Here is a 19553-nt window from a genome sequence, read left to right as displayed (position 1 = left end):
CACTGAGGGGGCAGGTCCCAGCTGAGGGAGTCAGCAGATGTGGGGAGCGATCAGACTTGCAGTGAGGCCAGAAGAGAGAGGGACAGGCATTGCTGACTGCCCTGGAGTTTTCCTCCCCACACCAAAGGGCTGTACTGCAGCCTGGGGAAGCGGCAGAGAAAGAGAAAAGAGCTGAGCATCACTTGGAGGAGTGATTTTGGGAAACTTTCCCCTCTCTAGCAGGGGCACTGGTGGAGAAAGCATGGCAGCACATGAGCCACCCACCTAGGTAAGTACCCTGGGGCTGGGGTGGGTTTCTACAGCCCACCCCAAAGCCACTGCCGCTGTACACGAGCTGGCAACATTACAGCTAAATGGGATGCGTCCTCTCTTGCATTGCAGACCTGAGAGAGCAGAGAGATGTGTGCCACTTGCATTGCCCCAGGCCCGGAGATGCCCATCCTGACCAGGAGCACACTTCTCCAGGCAGGGTAAAGTGACATCCTCACCGAAGGAAGGGGAAGCATGGTCTGCCAGCATCAGGAGAGACAAGGCAGCAAATGAGGGCTGCTACGCCCCTGCCATCTCTGGGGACACAAGTGTCACGGTGATCCTCGCTCCCAGCACTTCGCTATTGATGCTCAGACCATCAATACCAGTGGGGAAGCAGTCAGAAGACAGACGATGGAGCACTTCAACGGTGCTGCCATGCAAAGCCTGGGAGCTGAGTGACCCAGGCAGGGACCGTCCCTTCCACGCTGGGGGTTTCCAACCCTGCGGTGCTTCTCTCCTGCTGCACACAGTGCTCTCCAGGGCCTCCTGCTGCTGTGCAAGCTGGCCAGGAAATATGCACAGGTGCGTGCTCACACACACCAGCATCTCTGTCCCTCCTTGGTTGGGAATGGACACCCATTGTGCCTAATGCAGCCTCCTGGCCTGGCTTTCACATGGCGAGCCACCTGGGCTGTGCATCGCACACCTGCCCACGTGAGTAAAGCTGGTGCAACGTCCTCGCCGGTATGCAGCCCACGTGTGGTTTCATCTGCTTCCAGGCTCGCTCAATCACCAGTGGAAAGTCCCAGCCATCACTACCGACTCTCCGGAGAGGGATACACACAAAGCGCAGGGAGAGGAAAGGATGTTTGCAATGTTGTTCGGCCGGAGCAGAGCGCTCGGACCAGGCACAGGAAGTGCCAGGGGCCGGGAACGGTCAACAGCGCGGGGAGCAAACCAACAGCTCGGTCAAGAGCCCAGGGGCACAAAGTGGGTAGCTTTTGCAAGGAAGCAACCACAGAGCCGAGCTCAGTTTCAAGCACTCAGAGCACCTAATGGAGCAAGGAAGCAGGATGGTGCTGCACACTCAGCACCCGAAGCAAGACAGGACGGTGAGGGAGAGGAAGTCCTTTGCTCCTGCAGCTCCCAGCCAGCCTCAAGGCCCTGCAGCCCTGGGAACAAAAGAAAAGGAAACCCCCCTAGCTCCCCCACGAATTACACTGATCAGCATCAGCTGCTTCATCACAAGGGAGAATTTTCATAGACTTGTACAAAATGAGGGTGCAAGGGAGCTCAGGAGGTCACATCTAGTGCAACCCCTGCTCAGAGGAGGACCAGCCCCAACTACATCATCTCAGACAAGGCTTTGTCTAGCCGGGTCTTCAAAACCTCCAAGGATGGAGACTCCACCATTTCTGGGTACCCTGCTCCAGTGCTTCACTACCCTCCTCGTGAGAAAGTTTTCCCTAATATCCAACCTCACCTTCCCTTGCTGCAGCTTGAGCCCATTGCTCCTTGTCCTGCCATCTGCCATCACTTCAGATCGGTGCTTCCCAAACTTCAGATCCCCAGGGCACATTCTGTCTCAGTTAAAACTGTTGGCACACTTGCCTCTTATAACCCAAACAGTGTGTGTGTATGAACATAAGTGTGCCCCTTTACTACTGACATATGTATGCATGTGTGTGTGTGTATGCATGCATACGTATGCATATCCATCCATCAACAAGACTTGCACAGTGATATGCTGCCCAACCTTTTGACCCCGTTGGCTGGATAATTGCCTCCCCTGCCCCCAGCCACATTTCTAGACCTGTGGAGGAGCCCCTTGGGCCAGGTGACGTCTCAGTGGGTCAGATCTGATACTGATAGACCCTGGCACACCCTTAGGGAATCACTGCTTTAGATTTCCTGAAGGTCTCCTTTTTAAAAACATCAAATCCTATTAGCTGTGCTGGGAGAGCATCCTGCTATTTACTGGGAAGCCTGGACCCCGATGCCTGAGCTCTTGCATGTCCGCCTACTCCCCTTCGAGGGTGGCCGGCTGAAGGGGCAGGAGGAATTTTAGGAAGGCTGAAGGTGGGTTGAGCCTGACCCATTCTCTCTGCTGCCCAGGCCTTGCATGGACATACCCACCCATACCCATTAAAGTCTTGCTGTGAGGGCAGAGGACCGGCCTGGGTTTACAGGAGGGCTTTGCAGAACGAGCCATTCATCGGCGCTGCACGGAGATGGGTTTCAAAGGCTTGGTGATCTTAAAACCGGTGCCAGGAGAATGGAGCAGCTGGTGCGTGGTGGGACTGATAGTTACCCCCTTTCTGCTCCATGTGTCAGGGGGTTTGAAGCCTCCCCCAGAGGCGCCGGGTGCTGCAGCCCAGGCTGGGGCTGGGGCTGGGCTGTGCCAATGCTCCCACTGGCACCAACCCCGCAGGGGCCTGGCTAGAGGAGCTTGCCCCTGCGCTCAGGGTCAGACCGACGCTGCACTGGGGTTAGGAAGGGATTTCTCCTTGGTCACGCTGGACTGGGGAGGGCAAGGGGGGGCAGGGGTTGCCTTCCTCTGCAGCGGGGGCACAGCCTCTGCCTGGGGTCTCTTGAGAGTCTATGAACCCCCTTTGCAGCTACTTGACTTTGACCACCGCAGTCCCCCAGCTTTCCCTGGGGCAGGGTCGGGAGTGATGCCTGGGGCTGTGTCAGGGGTGGCTGAAGTTTTGCTCAGAGGTTGCACACTGGATGTGTCCGGGCTGGTTTGCACAGGGCTGATCCTGCCTCAGGCCAGGCTTGGACTAACTGTGACCTCTGGGCCTCCCTTCCAGCCCCATTGCTCGAGGATTTCTATGGCACATAGCCCAGTGACCCTGCGAGCCGTGGCAGGGAGTGACACCAGGGGCTGCCACATGCTGGCTTGCCATGAGCCAGGAGAATGACACTACCGAGGCTGACCCAGAGGCACCACGTCAGCAAACTGCTGTGGCAGGTGCCTGCTGCTCCCAGAGCATCTCAGACAGGATACAGAAGCACACAGATGCACGTGCATGCACACACGCACGGCAGGGGAAGTGGAAGCACCCACACCTGGGAGCATGCACCAGCCACACCTAGCAGTGTGCACTGCAAGCCAGCCCTCTGCAAACTGCCCCCCAGGACCCAGATCCATCTCCCCCAGACAAAGAAGCTCCTCGTCCCCCTTCCCTTGCACGTCTGCTGCATGCTTGGTGAGCTCTGCAGGGCCTTAGCAGCCGGGCGTGGGGCCGGGCAGGGTCCCTCGCTGCAGAGTGCCGCGTGCTACACAGAATAATTTTGTGAGCCAGAGATTGCAGGTCTGATGAAGGCAAACCCCGCGCAGCTCCCGTCTCTGCTTGGGGGCTGTGGAATGAGCAGCCATTAAATGCAATTAGCCTGTATTTACACATCTGCCAAAGGGCCCAGCAGCAGGGGTGCATTCCTCTGCCAGCCAAGCTGGACTAGCCCGCCGGCTAATCCGGGTCCTGCTGAAACTGCCTGCAGCCACTGCCAACCTCGTGCTGAGCCTTCAAGTCCATCCGTCCATCCTTCCTGCCCCTCATAGAGAGGAGAGGGCACTAGGTGCCTCTGCGCAGACCTAAGATTGAGCTGCTCAGACAACACGCAAGTGTCGGTGCGTGCAAGCCTGTTGTGCCTGGGCACAAGTGCTCTCATCTCCCCAGGATCTGGGCTGTTATAGGAGCTGACTGCAAGCTGCTGACCGTGCCTGTTTTGAATGCTCCCCCCCTGCCAAGTCAGCATCCCACCAACACCCCAGATGCTTGGCAGCACTGCAAGGGCTGACCCAGGGCATCACTTTCAAAGGGAATTGCCCCCTAGCCGGCTCAGGATGATACCCTAGAAAGCCACCCTGAGCACTCAATTCAGGCTGTGGCGAGAGTATCAGCAAGTATCATTCAGCAGCTCCAAGGAGAGCAACCCTCAGCGTTAAGCATTAGCATGTGTGTTTGGAGCCCTTAATAAACTCTGCCCCTCGTTCCCGTCAGCCCCGCCGCTAATCCAATTCAGCCGCGCCGGTAACAAAGCCGCGGCGCGTTTGTCAGATCGCCGACAAGGCCCGTGGCTAATTTTACACTGCTAATTTATCTTAGCATATTAGCTCATTTTGCATCCCCCGCTCCCATTACCGCAGTGGTACCTCCTAGCCAGTGTGCAATGGTAATTGCTATCATTAGCGATGTCCACAGCTCAAGCCGCTCTGCCAATAAAAGGAGTTGGGAGCAACCCTGCCATCAGCCCCGAGTACGGAGAGGGGTGCAGGTCAGGGGAAGGGGGGTGCAAGGAGGAAAGAAGTGTGGAAAGTAACACAGGAAACTAGCCAGGAAGGTAGCTGCAGGGTTAAACCCACTTCTGGACACAGCAGGGTAAACTGAGTCCTTTGCCCGGGACACTGGCACAGGTAGATGCAGAGCGGCCGTGCTCATGTGCACCTGGAGCGACTCTCCTGGAAACACGCGGGCACTGCCAGGACAGCAAACAGGGCTTTTCCACTGGTACCGCCCAAGATAACTCCACTGGCAGGATGGGATCTACGTCCTTAGACATTGGGGGAAAACCAATTTATGCCAGTAGCCAGGATGGGCAATGCCTGCTGCTGCCACCCTGGCCTGCAGCTTTGGTTTCTACACAGAGTCCTTCCAGCATCTATTTGCAACCTGGACCTCCTGGAGGGTCTCATCCTGAGCCTCTGTACCTCAGGTAGAAAGCTCCCAGTGGTTTCAGGCTTTGCCTCCACCACAGCGAAGCAAAAACAGAGTCGTGGTCACCGGTGCGTATAAGGGGTTTGATTGCCCGCGCTCAGCATTGGTCTCCAAGGACAAAAACGCCCCCGGGTCCGTGGGAATCTCCTGGCAGAGCAGGGAAAATCGGGAGCAGCCCCTGGAACGGGGAAAGCAAAGCCTCGATCAAGGCTCTTGAAACCCAAGTTGTGTTCAAGAGGGGAAGTGTTTAATGAAGACGGCTGTTTCTTCAAGATCGGGGAAATTATGCACAAGCAAATCTAGCAAACAACTGCCCGCGTTATGCAAACAATGCCAATCCCCACTTGATTGTTCTTTTCCGGCATTGAGAGAAATGCATTTTAAATGAAGCCATCCCAAACACGCATCTTCCTACAACCGGAGCCTGCCACAGAGCAAAGTTCAGCCTCGGCGTAGACTGTTTCTTCCAAGGGTTTGCAACAGCCTATTGAATACGTTCTCCGCGGACTTGTTCGAGGTGTCCCGGTACCTCGTCAGGGACAACGCCGTGTGATTGCACTGCTGTCTCGTTTGCAATGGTGCAGTAGTAGTAGGTGACTGCATCACGGAGCATGCAGGGGTACGCTGGGACGACGGTCACTCCACTCGAGGAGAGGACCTGTCAGCCTCTCTTCCCTCACCTCCTACCTTGTTCGATGATGCGTAACATGTGCTTACACACTGGAAACCTGCCCAAGCTCTGGGACAAGCAGCCGTGCTATTGAAGGCACCAGAGGACCTTGAGCAGACATGCCAGCAGCTTCTCCCCACCGCGATGCAATGTTGTCAGCACAACTTTCTTTGGGCATCTCCCAGAGCAGGGCTGACCGGCCTGACCCTGCTTAGCTTCAGAGGTAAAAGCCACCCACCCAAGACCCGACCTCTCCCCACCTTCCACGTGCAGCCCGAGACCCTTTGCACATCCCGGCTCGAGCAGCCGAACCTGGGTCTCTCTTCCCCAAGACAAAGCACTGATGAAAGCCAACACCTGCCTTCTGTGCAGTCAGCTGCAAGCCAAAGTTGGGTGGGGGCATAAGGCACCAGGCACCGAGCTCCTAACCCTCTTGGGTTATACTGAGACTCAGGTTGCAAAGGAGCCTTAGCCGGGCAATGAAGGGTCACCACACACATCACAGGAAAGTCGGGCTGGAAGGGACCAGACGAGGTCCCGTCTAGTCCAGCCCCCCAAATCAGCCCCGACTAAAGCACCCAGCCACGGGTCTGTGCACCTGGCTCTTGCAAACATCCATGCTCCTCTTCTCGAGGCGCCTGCTGCAACGCTTGACCGCCCTGAGTCCCATCGTTTCTCCTAATCTCCAACCTCCATTTCCCTGCTGCCGCTGGAGGCTGTTCCTCCCAGTCCTGTCCCCGCCGGCCCCATCTCCATCCTGTCATTGCCCATTACAGATTTGAAGACAGTGATCAAAGTCTGCTCTTCTCCAGACTCGATGACCCCTCGCTCTCTCCTCCTTTCCTCATCCGTCCGGCCTCCCAGGCCCCTAATCATTTTTCTCACTCTCCGCTGGACGCTTTTCACTCTGTCCGCATCCTTCGTGATGCACCAAGCCAGCAACAAACAGGCCCATAAATAAACCAAGCGGCTTCTTACCTCTCCACCGGTCCAGACTTCCAGGCACGTCCCCAATTTCTCATCAACTTCCTCGAGGTTCCTCTGCCGCCGGCCTCCGACCCTCGCTCTTCAGAACCGGGGCTGTCTTTGAAAGAAAGGAAACAGAGAGCCGTCAAGTTTCCAAAGAGGGGATGAACCCCTTTTATTTTTTAAGCCCAGGGTTTGGAGGCGGGGGTCGAGGAGCACAGGGGCCTCTGTCCCAGCCTTTTTGGCTAAAACTGTGCATCCAACAGGAGAACGTTCTCCTATTATGACAACCACCGCATCCCAAAGCATTTTGCTTAATTATTGTGATTCCCGGGGCTGTTAAAAGGGGGAAATTTCAGCCTCAGGGCATCTTAAAGGAGCAACAACCCCCCTCCAAATGCACCTGCAAGCCCTGCAAAGAGAAAGCCTGACCCCAAGGAACAGCACGACACTTCTACAAGGGTTTGCATCCTCCGATCCCCACGCCGGTGAAGACCCACAAGTGCCTTAAACTTTCCATACAGCCAGCTCACAACTGGGGAAGATCAGCCCCCACGCGTGCCTGCGAGCAATGGATGCTGCCGGCAGGAGCTCTCCTCACCACGCGGGTCCGTCAGCACCGAGGCAGGGCTCCCTCGCGGGGGGCCTTTGACTTGACGGTAATAATTACCGCTGTCGGGCGCAGCGGCAGGCCTAATACCGGCATTTGACAAACACGCCGCGTGTGGGTATTGGAGCCAGCTGCCATTCTTTCGGAGGGCTATTTTTGAATGCTGCACGCTGCAAGATGCTTCCTGCATTCAAATGCATGGCAACAGGCGTCTTTGGGAAGGGGCAAAGGCATGCACTCGCAGCACGCAAACCTCCCATCCTATGCCCCAACGGTGAGAGCAGCTTTCGAGGCCGCTCTAAAGCCTCCCTAGCAGAGGCCTCGCCATCCTCTCCAGCAGACTTTGCAGCAAGCCCCCAGTGAGGATTAAATGAATTGACGCCCCCCCCCGAAAAAGGCCGGTGAAATATGAACAACTCCAAAGTAGCTCCGCTGGGCGCCTGCGCGGCTGATTGAGAAACGCTCATTTGCAAAACGATGGGAAATAATTAAAAAGTTTTCCCGGAGACCAGAGGAGGGAAGCGGCCCGTTTGTCACGCCGGCAGCGCGTGGCGGGTGGCAATTCATCACGCTTGTCAGGTGTCAGCCACTGAAAAATTTAACTCCAGCAGCCCCGAGCCGGGCTCACGCAACGCCCCATCGCTCATCGCGCACCCCGCCAGACATATGGGAGCCGCCAAAGGCAGGAGGCAGCAGTGACTGGCGGGTGTGACAGAGGGACCCTCCCTCCCGCTCGCCTGCCGCGCGGCGATGCCGACACGGCTTTTCACAGCTCTGAATTGCAGATGAAATAAACAGACAAGGCCGGGCTGGAAATGAATCAGGGAGACGATTCGTCACCGCCTGTCAGAGGCGCCGGGGCTGCCAAGGCTGGCGGTAGCAGGGGAAGCGGGAGGGGGAGTCTCCAGGGACAGGCAGCAAGGGGGGGTTCGGCGTTGCTTCCTCAGCTGCAATCATGGGATGCAGCTCTCCAGGGAAAGGGGGGAAGGCATGGAGCAGCACCTTCTCCCTGGCGCCAAGGAGGGCTTCATCGGGGATCCTGCCCGGCAGGCACTGTTGGGGCCACATCTGGAGTCCTTTCCCCCACTACAGAAAGAATGTGGATGCATTGGAGAGAGTCCAGACAATGGTTGTGGTCCATGGCAGACCAAGCACGACCCTTCCTATTCCCCCTCCCAGGGAATCCCATCGCCTGTGCACCACTGTTATCAGACAAAGCCCATCCCTCCACCACCCCTATCTGGGGGACTGTGGCTTGAACAGATATCTATGCCTCCATTCAGCACTGGAGAGGCCACATCTGGAGTCCTGTGTCCAGCTGTGGGCCCCACTACAGAAAGGATGTGGACACATTGGAGAGAGTCCAGCGGAGGGGAAGGAAAATGGTTGTGGGGCTGGGGGACAGGACTGGTGAGGTGAGGAGGACAGAAATCGGTTGATTGAGTCTGCAGAAGAGAAGACTGAGGGGGATTGAATAGCAGCCTTCACCTCCCTGCAGGGGGGCTGCAAAGAGGATGGAGCTGGACAATCCTCAGTGGGGGCAGATGACAGAAGGAGCAATGGGCTCAAGCTGCAGCAAGGAAAGTGGAGGTTGGATATCAGGAAAAACTTTCTCCTGAGGAGAGCGGTGAAGCACTGGAACAGGTTACTCAGAAAGGGCATCTCCATCCTTGGAGGTTTTGAAGACCTGGGTAGACAAAGCCTTGTCTGGGATGATGCAGTTGGGGCTGGTCCTGCTTGGAGCAGGGGTCAGACTAGGTCCCTTCCCACCCTCATTTTCTATGTTTCTATGATTTGCATGAGCTGCCCGTTTGCTTGTGGGCTCCGGTCGACGATATGAAGTCATGATGACTCTATGGAGACGCTGAATGTGCCATTTCCTGACAAAGCCTGAAGTCATTCCCACCGGAGGGGATGGGGGTCAGCAGCCTTTCAGACTGTGCTGTGTCCAGACCGGTCAGCCAAGGGAACCAGTTTCCCCTCCCAACCTCTATATGGGGCTGGGGGATTGACAAGTGACATGTCCCACCCTGCAGCGGGGTTCATAGAGGGACGAGAGCAAGAAGCAGAGCTCCATAGGGAGCTGTTGGGTACAAGAGAGGGGACACGGAGGTTTCCGTAGTAGGGGACAGCCCATTTAGCCCTTCCCCGGGTTAGGGCTCTGTCACTCAGAAGAGAGGCTGGCACCTGAGAGAGATCCTGGACACACCGGAGGGCTCTGGCCAAGACCAATGCACCCTGCAGAGCGGGCAGAAAACCCCCAGCAAGGAGACGCGGACCAAGGGGTTTACGGTCTGACTGATATGGGCTGGAGGGGGGGGCTGCCTTCATCTGTAGTGGGGGCACAGCCCGTACAGCTGCCCGTACAGTCCAGAGCCTTGAGGGCACCCAGAGATGCTCACACAAGGTCCTCAGCAGCACACAGCCAGACGAGGAGCTGTCCCAGGGCAGCGTAGGACCACCCTGGTCCGCCGAGCTGGGCACGCAGAACCAGCCCAGACATCAGCCCACGCTGGCGGTGGTTGCAGGTGAGCTCGGGGGCCGCAGAAAATCAACCTGGAGCCAGGGCCAGAATTAGGAGCAGATGCTTCCTGCTCTACGGAGGGGACGGCGCCACTGCCCGGGGGGTGGGCTGCAAGATTCAGGACCCCTCAACAGCCTGAAACCCACTTCACAGTAGTCGGGGAGAACCACCTCCCCACTCCACACATGCACACGCACACATGCTCATGTGCACACACTTGCACATGTGCATACCCACATGCGCACACACAGCCACGCAGATGCACACGTACATACACACATGCACATATGCACACGCCTGCACATGTGCACACATGCATACACACATGCCCACATGCGCACACACATAATCAGGCCCACATGCCTGAAACCTACTTCATAGTAGTCAGGGAGAACCATCTCCCCACTCCGCACGTGCACACACACATGCTCACGTGCACACACTTGCACATATGCATACCCACATACATACACATGTGCACACACAGCCATGCAGATGCACACGCACATACACCCATGCACGTACGCACACACCTGCAGATGTGCGCACATGCCTACACACACATTTGCACACGTATATACATGCACACACACCTGTACACCTGCACATGTGTATACACAGACATCCACAAACATGCACACATGCACATGCACACACACCTGCACACATGTATTCACATGCATGCACGCACTCCTGCACATGTGCATGCACACACACCTGCATTCACATGCATGTACACCTGCACACATGTATTCACATGCACGTACACCTGCACATGTGCACACACACCTGCATATGTGCATGCACGCACACATCTGCACAAGTGCTTCAACACACGTGCGTGCACACATGCATAGACACATGCACACACACGTGAGCACACGCACACACACACACACACACAGACCCCTTATTTTGGCCATTGTCTTGGCAACAAGATGAACATTATGAGGACCCGGTGACTCTTATAAATGCAAAGCACTTCGTAATTATTTCAGCAGGGCTCGGCTCCGTGAGACCCTGCCGGAGGACTGGAGCCCACCGTGAGCCGTGGCCAAATTCGTGCAGAAATCTGAGCCCTGCAGAACCCGGCGGGGTCCATTTCGAACCGGAGGTGCGGTGCAGGGAGTCCGTTGGGGGCAATGCAGGCAGTGAGCGTAAAACATCGCAGCTACCCAGACGGCGGAAAGCCCTTGCAAGACGGGGGTCTGGATGAGCTGCAGGGACTCACGCTGCCGTGGGACAGCACAGCAGCCGCGCGCTTGTCGGCAGCAGGGGGAAAAGGCAGAGCCAGACACGAGGAGCAGGAGGCCCAGACCGCCAGCGCGGGGTCTCCGGAAAGGCAAGTCCCCTTCCAGCCCCAGCCAAGACGACACCGCCCAACTGCTCTGCTCAGCCCTGCAGGCGCTGGCTCACACGTGCACAAGATGCAGAACAAGCCAAGGAGTATTTTCCAGGCAGGGCAGCAGTGAGTACAGGTGAGTCTGGCTGTCATGGGGGTCAAAGAAGAATAGAAAATGAGGGAGCTCAGGAGGTCACATCTAGTCCAACCTCCTGCTCCAAGCAGGACCGGCCCCAATTAACCAGGCTTTGTCTACCCGGGTCTTCAAAACTTCCAAGGAGGTTTCCAACCTCTCTGGGGAGCCTATTCCAGTGCTTTACCACCCTCCTCATGGGAAAGTTCTCCTACTATCCAACCTCAACTTCCCTTGCTGCAGCTTGAGCCCATTGCTCCTTGTCCTGTCATCTGCCCTCACGGAGAACAGTTGGGATGTCTTTTTGGCTGGGTCCTTAGAGATGGTCCAGGTAAAGTGCCACCTCACTCCTGACTACGGAGAAGCCAGGAGGGAGAAGGGGAGTCTGCCTAGCTGCCAAGCAGGAAGGATGTGCCGTCACACCACAGCCCTCAGCAGTGCTCCAAGTGACTGCACAGGGACGCTGCTCACACAGGGTCTCAGGTCTGGCAGCTGCCCTGGGACGCAGTGGTGCGGACACGGCTCCGTCTCGGGGAGGCAGCCCAGGGACTGCAATGCACTGCATGGACCTATGTTCTCATCCTCTGCTGGCAGAAATGAGGGGAATCCCAGGGTATAGGAATGAGGCCTTGCACCTCCACCGATGGGAGAAGAGTATGCACAGCCACAGGGCTCGGACAGGGCTCTGAAAAATCGGGGTGCACTGCAGATCCTCGAGTCCTAGAGCAGCAGGGCTGGCAGGGACCTGCGGAGGTCTCATCTAGTCCAACTCCTGCCTAAAGCAGGATCAGCCCTGTGGAAACCAGCCCAGATCCATCCGACCTCTGAGCAAAACCAAATAGCCTCCCCCAACACAACCACAAGACACAAACAATTCAGGGGAGGGGGCATTCATCCACTATAAAGGTTCAGCAGGAGCCATTTGCTAGAGGCAAAACTCCCCTCGGCTCCAAGAGGAGCTGTGGACACAAGTGCTGCTCAAACCCAGGCTGCTCATTCAAGGGGCGATGCAAGCCCACGATTTCAAGCATGCCAGCGTGAGAGCTTTGCCCTCCAGCACCGTCATTGAAGGGTGAGCTCCTCAGGGCTATGCAGAACACCAAAGGCTGCATTAAAAGACAGCCATCCTGCCCAAAATCCAGGTGGGCTCCAAGATGCTCGCACAGTGAGCGAGCCGCGTTGACGTGGCCGTGGGGGAAATCGGTCCAGCTGGATTCCCAGAGGGTTTGGAGCCTCCAAGGGTTGGGTGTCCGGCGCTGAACGCCTCAGGCTGTCAAGAGCTGAGTATTTGCACCATCATGAAGAGGCATCGAGTGTGAACCCAGCCGTTCTGCAGGTTCCCCGGAGGTCCCAAGCCGGTGTGGACAAGGGCAGGGCTCCCAGAAGCCCCCTTGAAAAGAGAGAGCCGGCACCGACCTCCAGCCACCCCTCCCTCCCCATCCTGCTGCAGCCTTGCAGAGCAGCCGCCGGGACCAGGCCCCCGGGGAGATGGGCTTACCATGACCTCATGGCTCTCTTCTGTCATTGCCTGCTCAGAGGCCCTGACTCAGAAGCACGTGGATTAATGAGGCCGTTTGTCAGGGAAACCAATCCGATTTGAGAAAAGACATCTGACCTTGGGTACATCGCCACGACCCGGCTGGCTGAGTCAGCCGGCGTTGTGTCATCCTCGTCCCCTCCGCGGCCGGCTGCTGCGTGCACCCCCCCACAGAGTGTCGGGGGAGCCGAGGGCTCTGGCCTCGCTGGGGTGATTGAATGGGGCCAGGCAGACTTGCTTTGGGAATGCAACAGATGAAGGAAGGGATGGCCTGGACCGTACGAACGTGTGCATGGCACAGGGCACGGTACCAGGGAGAGGTAGTCCCTGGGGGATCAATGCCCAATGGACGCACCCCATGAGGGGCCTTGCTGGGATGGGATCTGAACTAGAAATGCCCCTGCCGGGTCTCCAACCCACCTTTGATCCTATGCACCTTAGAAACACTGGCAAAAGGGGGCTGGAACTGCAAACGGAGCAGACCCCTGGCCCCAAAACAAGGCAGCGATATCACCCTCGTGATAAGAGGGTTCGAGCCCCCCACGAAGAAGGCAGGGGCTCCCCCTGAGCGAGGACACAACCGCCAGGGCCCCCTCCCAGCAGTGACAGGCAGCCAGGGCAGCGCAGGGAACCAGAGGAACTCCCTGCCGCCGGACACCACGGGAATGAAGCGCTCGGAGAGGAGAAGGAGCTTGTAAAGGACCGCAGGAAAGGATGTGGCCAAAGGAAGAAAAGCGAGCCTGAAACCACGTTTTGGTTCTGTTTCCCCTGAAACCTCCTGATTTGGCAACTTGAACAGCTTGAGAAATGTTGGTTTCAGTTTGAGAGAGGCAACGAGCTGCCTTTTGCTGCCACAAGCAAGGGATGACCAAACCCTGGCAGGCTCGCGTGCCATCTCAAAGGGCACGAGCCTAAAGAAAGCTCCCCGCACGGACGGGCCAGCCACGGATCCACTCCGACGGGGTCCGTCAGGAGCGCCCAGGCAGGGCTGGGCCAGCTTAGCCATCTCTTTATCCCCCCTTTGCATCCTGTCCTGTCCCAGCTGCACCTGCAAGGCAGATCCCACCCCACAGATCCAATCCAGACCCCTCGCGTCCAACCCGTGGACATTATCCACCTGCCACAGGGTGCCACGACACCCTGGGCCCATGATTGTGCACCCCTGGCTCCTCCGGCCCAGCCCGAGAGCGGCTGGAGCTGACGGAGAATAAAGAATAGCAATCAAGACAGCTGCATTGATCCTCCTGCCAGCCAGCTCCCTCCTGCCTCTGATAATGGCATCGATCAGGAAGTTAGGGCTGCTCCATTTCCTCGGCCACCCCCGGCACATCTTCCTGCCCGCCGCTCCCGAAGAAGGGGGCTGCTCCCCAAAACGCAGCCGCCGGGAACGGTGGAGCCACGTTGAAACCCGCGCCTAAACCCCTCCGTCCCGCTTGAGCCTGGGAGCCGGCGATGTGCTCGGATTACCCCTGCGTCGAGTCCGTGCGCTGGCTCGGAGAAGTCCCCGATGGCTCAGTGTCTGAGCTATCTACATCATTCATCACTTAGATTAGCTATTGTCTTAATCCTCTTTAAACTACTCTATAATACATAAGGGGAATGGATGGTCCAGACGCTCCGGGTACCTACAACCTCTCATGCTCCAGCCGATCTGCTTTGGGCACAGGCTGGGATGACAGATATGGGGATGTCAGGGAAGATAAAGGCACCTGTTGAGTCTCTTACGGCTGATTGACTCTCCCTCCCTCTCTCTCGACAGCCTTGCTAAGATGCTTCTCCCCTCTCTGTCTCTCTCTTCCTCTGCAAGTGCACAGCTCCATCCACCCCCGCCACAACCATCGCTGCTACCCGCCAGCAAGATCCCGGCTGCCAGGATATTTTTAGCCTATGCCAACTGCTGCAAGCAAAGGCCAACATTGCCCGAGGTCCAATCCAGCTCTTGCTTTGCTGGATAAGAGGAGGAGGAGGACCTTCGCTCGGCAGAGAGCAGACCCGCCAGCCCACGAGCCTGCACCGTGGACCCTCGCCGTGCCAGCCCAGCCGGACCGGGGAGCCTCGGGGCTGCCCCGGGTTTCTGTATTCCCCGATCACAAGCTGCGACGCGCCGACAGCCCAGAGAAAGGAGGCGACCAAGGGAGAGATGAAGGGCAAAGAGTCTGGGCGCGGGGAGGGGGATGAACAAAACCCAACAAGACAGTAGCAAATGAGGCTTTGGTTCTCTGGCTGCTGGAGCGGAGGGAGCTCATAAACAGACAGATGAGAGCTAAATTGTCTTTTGAACCTCTGTATCAGTATTCACATTACAGCGGCTGGCTTCCAGCAATTGCAGCGTATTAATAATAAATGCTACATAATTACGGCGGGCGCGCTTTTGTCCTCTCCCCATGCTCCGTCAATGTCTGCTTAACTCTGTGCAGCCCGCGGCCAGCCAGCCCTCCCCGGGCCTCGCCCGCACGCTCCTGGCGCGGGTCGCCCCAGCCCTGCCGAGGCATCGGCAATGCCCGGCTCTACTGAGCAGGGATGGGGCCTTCCCACGTGTTTATCCAGGCCCCCCGCCGTCCATGCACACGCACGCACAAGCACACAACAGGGCTCCCCAGGCTGGATGATAATGTGGGAGGAGGGGGAAATGCAGCTGCGCAATCCTACCCAGCGGGGCATTAACCAGAAAGCATCGCAGCGGCGGGCACCAGGTGCGAGGAATTAACACCCTGCGCCTACGGCCAGCATGGGAGCCCTGCTGGGTTAGGTACCGAGCACATGAGTGCGCACGCACACATATGTGAAGATGCACGCACACACACATGTGCATAGATGCAAGTGAAGATGCATGCACACATGTCTGCATGCATGTGTGCTCAGGTGGGATCCAGCTGTCACGGTGCAAGCGATTCTCAAAACCCCCAAGCCGAGTGCGCATGCATGTATGCACATGTGTGCATGCACGTATACGCATGTGTGCATGTGCACACACACGAGCACACGTGCACATATGCACATGTGCATGCAAATTTGTGCATATATGAAGACACGCACATGGCCATTCATGTGCGCACACATGCACAGAGGCATGATCCCCAGTGTGCCGGGTCTCGAAGGTAGGAGACAGAGTTTCAAGCAAGCAAGCTGGGTCGGTAATGGGCAGACTGTCTTTGTGCGTGTGCCTGCGCTGGGGCAGCTCTCCCCGTGGCTGCCCTGCCCGAGCAGAGATGTGGGGCGGGATGGGACCTGCGGAGTCGCAGCTAGTCCAAGCCCTGCCTGAGGCAGGATGGGCCCAATGCAAACCAGTCCGGGCACATCCATCCTCTAAACTGTTTGTAAAACTACCGTCACCCTGCCACAGCCCCAGGCATCACACCCAACCCTGCCGTGGGGAAAGCAGGGGGGATGCAATGGCCAACGTCCTGCTGCGGCACAAACTAAGCACCTGGGACCCTTTTGCACGGCAGATGCCAGACAGAAATAAATTGTACAGCGATTTCCATGTCCTCTCCAATCCCTGCTTGTGGCAATACAGATGGGAGCCACCGACCTCCCGCCCGGCACTTCTTGAGAAAGAGAAAAAGGCTTTTATCAGCTCGACTTGCAAATTGAAGTCGTGAGCCTGGCTTTGCTCCCCTTACCAGAAGCCCCTCCTGCTTTGCTACCCCACAAGCAGAGAGACCGCGGCCCGTAGCACGGTGCAGGTCTCATTCACACCTCGCCGACTGGTTTGCTCCAGCATTGGCCTTTCCGGGGCACCATCCCGCCCCTTCCCGCGGCTTAAATCACATCATCCGGGCAGCAGTGCCCCAAATGGGATGTCTGCACCAAAAACCCAAGGCAAAGGCAAGGCAAAGCGCGCCAGCTCTCTGCACAAGTGACCTTGCTCGTGCCCCTCATTACAGACCTGCAAAGACTATGCAGCCAGCAAATAGCCATCCAGCTGCTCATCAGACACAGGCGCTATCCTGTCCAAAGCAGAGCTCGGCAGGCAGGGAGCACTGAGGCTGGACAGACAAGGGCCTCGCAAGGATGGGTGACATGTCACCTCGACCATCGTGCCCACATGTATGATGGGACCCACGCATCGTGTCTGCTCCATCAGCCCCATGCACCGGAGGGTCGTGACCCATCCGCCAGGAGAGGAGCTGGGCTCCTGTGTCCTCCTCGATACCCAAACCACTGGAGAGGGGCTGGATCCGATGATTGGGGGCTGGACCTGATGATCCCGTGAGGTCCCTTCCAGTCCTAATGTCTATGAATCTATGAATTGTGCGAACTCCCACCTATAATATGGCAGATCAGGGGCCAAGCTGGGAAACCCAAAGGAAACTCAGTGTGGTGTAAGTGGTGTAGGAGCCAGCCAGGACTGTCAGAGCCCTGGCAACACCTGGGGATCCCATCCTGCAGCATGGCTCAGCTGTGCTAGCAACCGGCCCCTGCATCGCGATGGTCACCAAAGCACATGCCCAGCCCCGGCATGGCCTGAGGGACCCAGAAGAGACCCGCAAACCCAGATGCCCGTGTCAGAAATACCCCCCGGGACAGTCTCAAGCTAGCCCTGCAATCACTGGGGACCCCGTGGTGCAGCTTTCCAACAGGATCTGTTCCTCTAGGCTTGCAGCCACCTTGCAGCACCGTGCCCTGGTCCTGGCGCTCAGTGAGTAAGGAGCATCCTCTGCAATAGCAAAGGCTGGCGCTGCTAAAGCCTTCTCCTGCTGCCAGGCATTGCCATGCTTAGAAAACCATGCAAAAACAGAGCCACTGTCTCTGATCACCCAGCAAAGTGCCCACAGCAAGCGTCCTGGGGTGCCTTCCCCCCACTGCAGGGCACCCTTTCACCCCTCCCCTAGCCTGCACACAGGTAAGTTGCACCCCCCGCCTGGCGTGGCCTGTACGGGGTAGGCCTGCTCCACCTGGGTCAGGTGTGCAGAGGAGCAGGTGGTTTGCAAAGCTCTTGCCATAGCTCCCTCGCACCCCAGCTCTCCATGGCGGGCACTCACAGTCATGCATGGAGGGACCAGGGGCTCGCCCATGGGCATGGAGCAGAGAGACATCAGGTATGAGTGTGCTATGCAGGTGTGTCAAAGACACAGCCCCATCCTCCAGCCCCTGGTGCAATCAAGTAGGCCCACAGGCAGCACGCGTGGTGTGCCAGATAGCCCCGGGATGTCCGCTCTAGCACACGTCTGCTCCATGCCAGATCCAGCATGCATCTGGGAGTGTCCAGATGCATGGAGCAGGCACCGTGTCCCCCATTGCACTGCCAACATCCCAGCTGCATGGGCTGGCTAGAATCGGATCAGGCCCTCGGGCCACAGGTTGCTGACCCCTGTCATGTGAGAGAGGAGCTGGAGCTGGGAGGAATTTCTCAAGCGCTTTAGATAACGGATTTGGCTAGGATGGCTTGGACAGGGCTGATCCTGCCTCATTGGACTAGATGTGAGCTCTGGAGGTCCCTTCCAGCCCAACTCCTCTTTGATTTCAGTGAGATCTGGTTAAAAGAAGCCCAAACTCTGCAGGAAAACGAGCGTGAAGGGGATGAATTCAACTCAAAAATGCAGTGGAAAAAGAGACGTAAGAATTGCTCAGTTTGAAACCCCTCCAGCCAGCATCCCAGCTCCAAGGGGCTCGGCTCGGCTCGGCCACTCCAATTCAACATAGCAAAGCCAAGAAGAGGGGTTTAAAATGGTTCAAAGAGAATAAAAAAAGGAACAGCGGAGCAGACCCCGTCCCCCTCCTTTGACATCACCTGCACGACAATCGGGTTTTGACTCTCGGCTCCAGGTCGGGATGGGAGAAATGGCTTGAAACCACACCAGGTTTTGCAGCCGGGAAAAGCTCCCCCCGCCCGGCGCTAATCACAACGAGAACTAATTGCTGCAGATCTCCTTGGAAGAATAAACAAAACCTCTGGATGAAAGCGGCTGCTATGGCAAGGCCCACGGTCCCCCCGCTCCCCACCCCACCCCACATGGCACTATTGATTACTGCAAAGGTAATGGGGCAGAGAGGGTGCCAGTCAGGTGGGTAACGATGCCAAAGCACCTGGCGCCGCCTGGGCAATGAGGTAGAAAGCAGAGATGCAAATGAAGGAAGGGCACTCGCTCTCCGGCGCTGCAAACGAGCGGATGAAATTGAGCGTGTCAGCACAAATGAACATGGAGGTAATGAGAGCGCCCGGAGAGAAGAAACAAGGAGGAGACGACGCCAGGCCTGGTCCACGGCCTGCGTGCTGGGCGAGAAGGCGACAGGCCTCCGGGGTCCCGGTTTGGAGCAAGGGGCTGCTGTCACCAGCCCTCCAGACTGGCCTGCAAAATTCCCCTCCGCCCTGAAACGCAGGCTGCTCCCGCCACGTTGCAGGCAGGTGGAGACGCTGCACCGGCAACCGGAGGGACGAACCGCTCCGTGCCCGAGCTGAGGGCACTGCAATGGGCAGCGCGAGGCAATGAGACCACGGCACGCGCAGTGTGCTTGGCTCTCGGGAACGCCCTGCCAGCCAGGGGCTTGGATCCATGGGGATCATTTTCTGGCATGGGGCCGCGTGTCCTGCATGCTCCTTCCAGCCAGTCCCAGCTCTGTTCCCCCACGGTCACCCTTTCCCCTGCATGCACATCCTGGCCCCGGCACACGGACCATGAGCCCAGCTACTGCCCTTTGATGCCAACTTGAAGGCTCCTTGCTCCGGTCATCCTGGTGTATGGAGCGCTCTGCCGCTGCCCCTTGATCCCATGATGTTGCAGCCCTGAGCATCTTTTGGAAAGTCTCTTGGCTCTTCCACTGCCCCAGCACCACCGGTGCCAGCCGCTCACCTCT

At 57.5% G+C, this 19553-nt stretch overlaps 1 protein-coding gene across 4 annotated transcripts in view; it reads right to left on the bottom strand.

Moving 5' to 3' along the window:
- Window positions 1-19553, bottom strand: part of CNTFR (ciliary neurotrophic factor receptor) — a 293745-nt gene that overhangs the window by 233867 nt on the left and 40325 nt on the right. For 3 of the 4 annotated variants that reach the window (XM_059725338.1, XM_059725336.1, XM_059725339.1), the window contains exon 2: window positions 6622-6727. The gene's annotated coding sequence lies outside the window, so the exon portion shown is untranslated. The remainder of the gene's footprint in view (window positions 1-6621; window positions 6728-19553) is intronic. The other variant, XM_059725337.1, reaches the window with a different exon arrangement.

Source organism: Alligator mississippiensis, chromosome 3 (assembly GCF_030867095.1).
Source record: "Alligator mississippiensis isolate rAllMis1 chromosome 3, rAllMis1, whole genome shotgun sequence".
Classification (NCBI taxonomy): domain Eukaryota; kingdom Metazoa; phylum Chordata; order Crocodylia; family Alligatoridae; genus Alligator; species Alligator mississippiensis.
The sequence above is the reverse complement of the archived record's forward strand: the minus strand, read 5'-3'. Positions and strand labels throughout refer to the sequence as shown.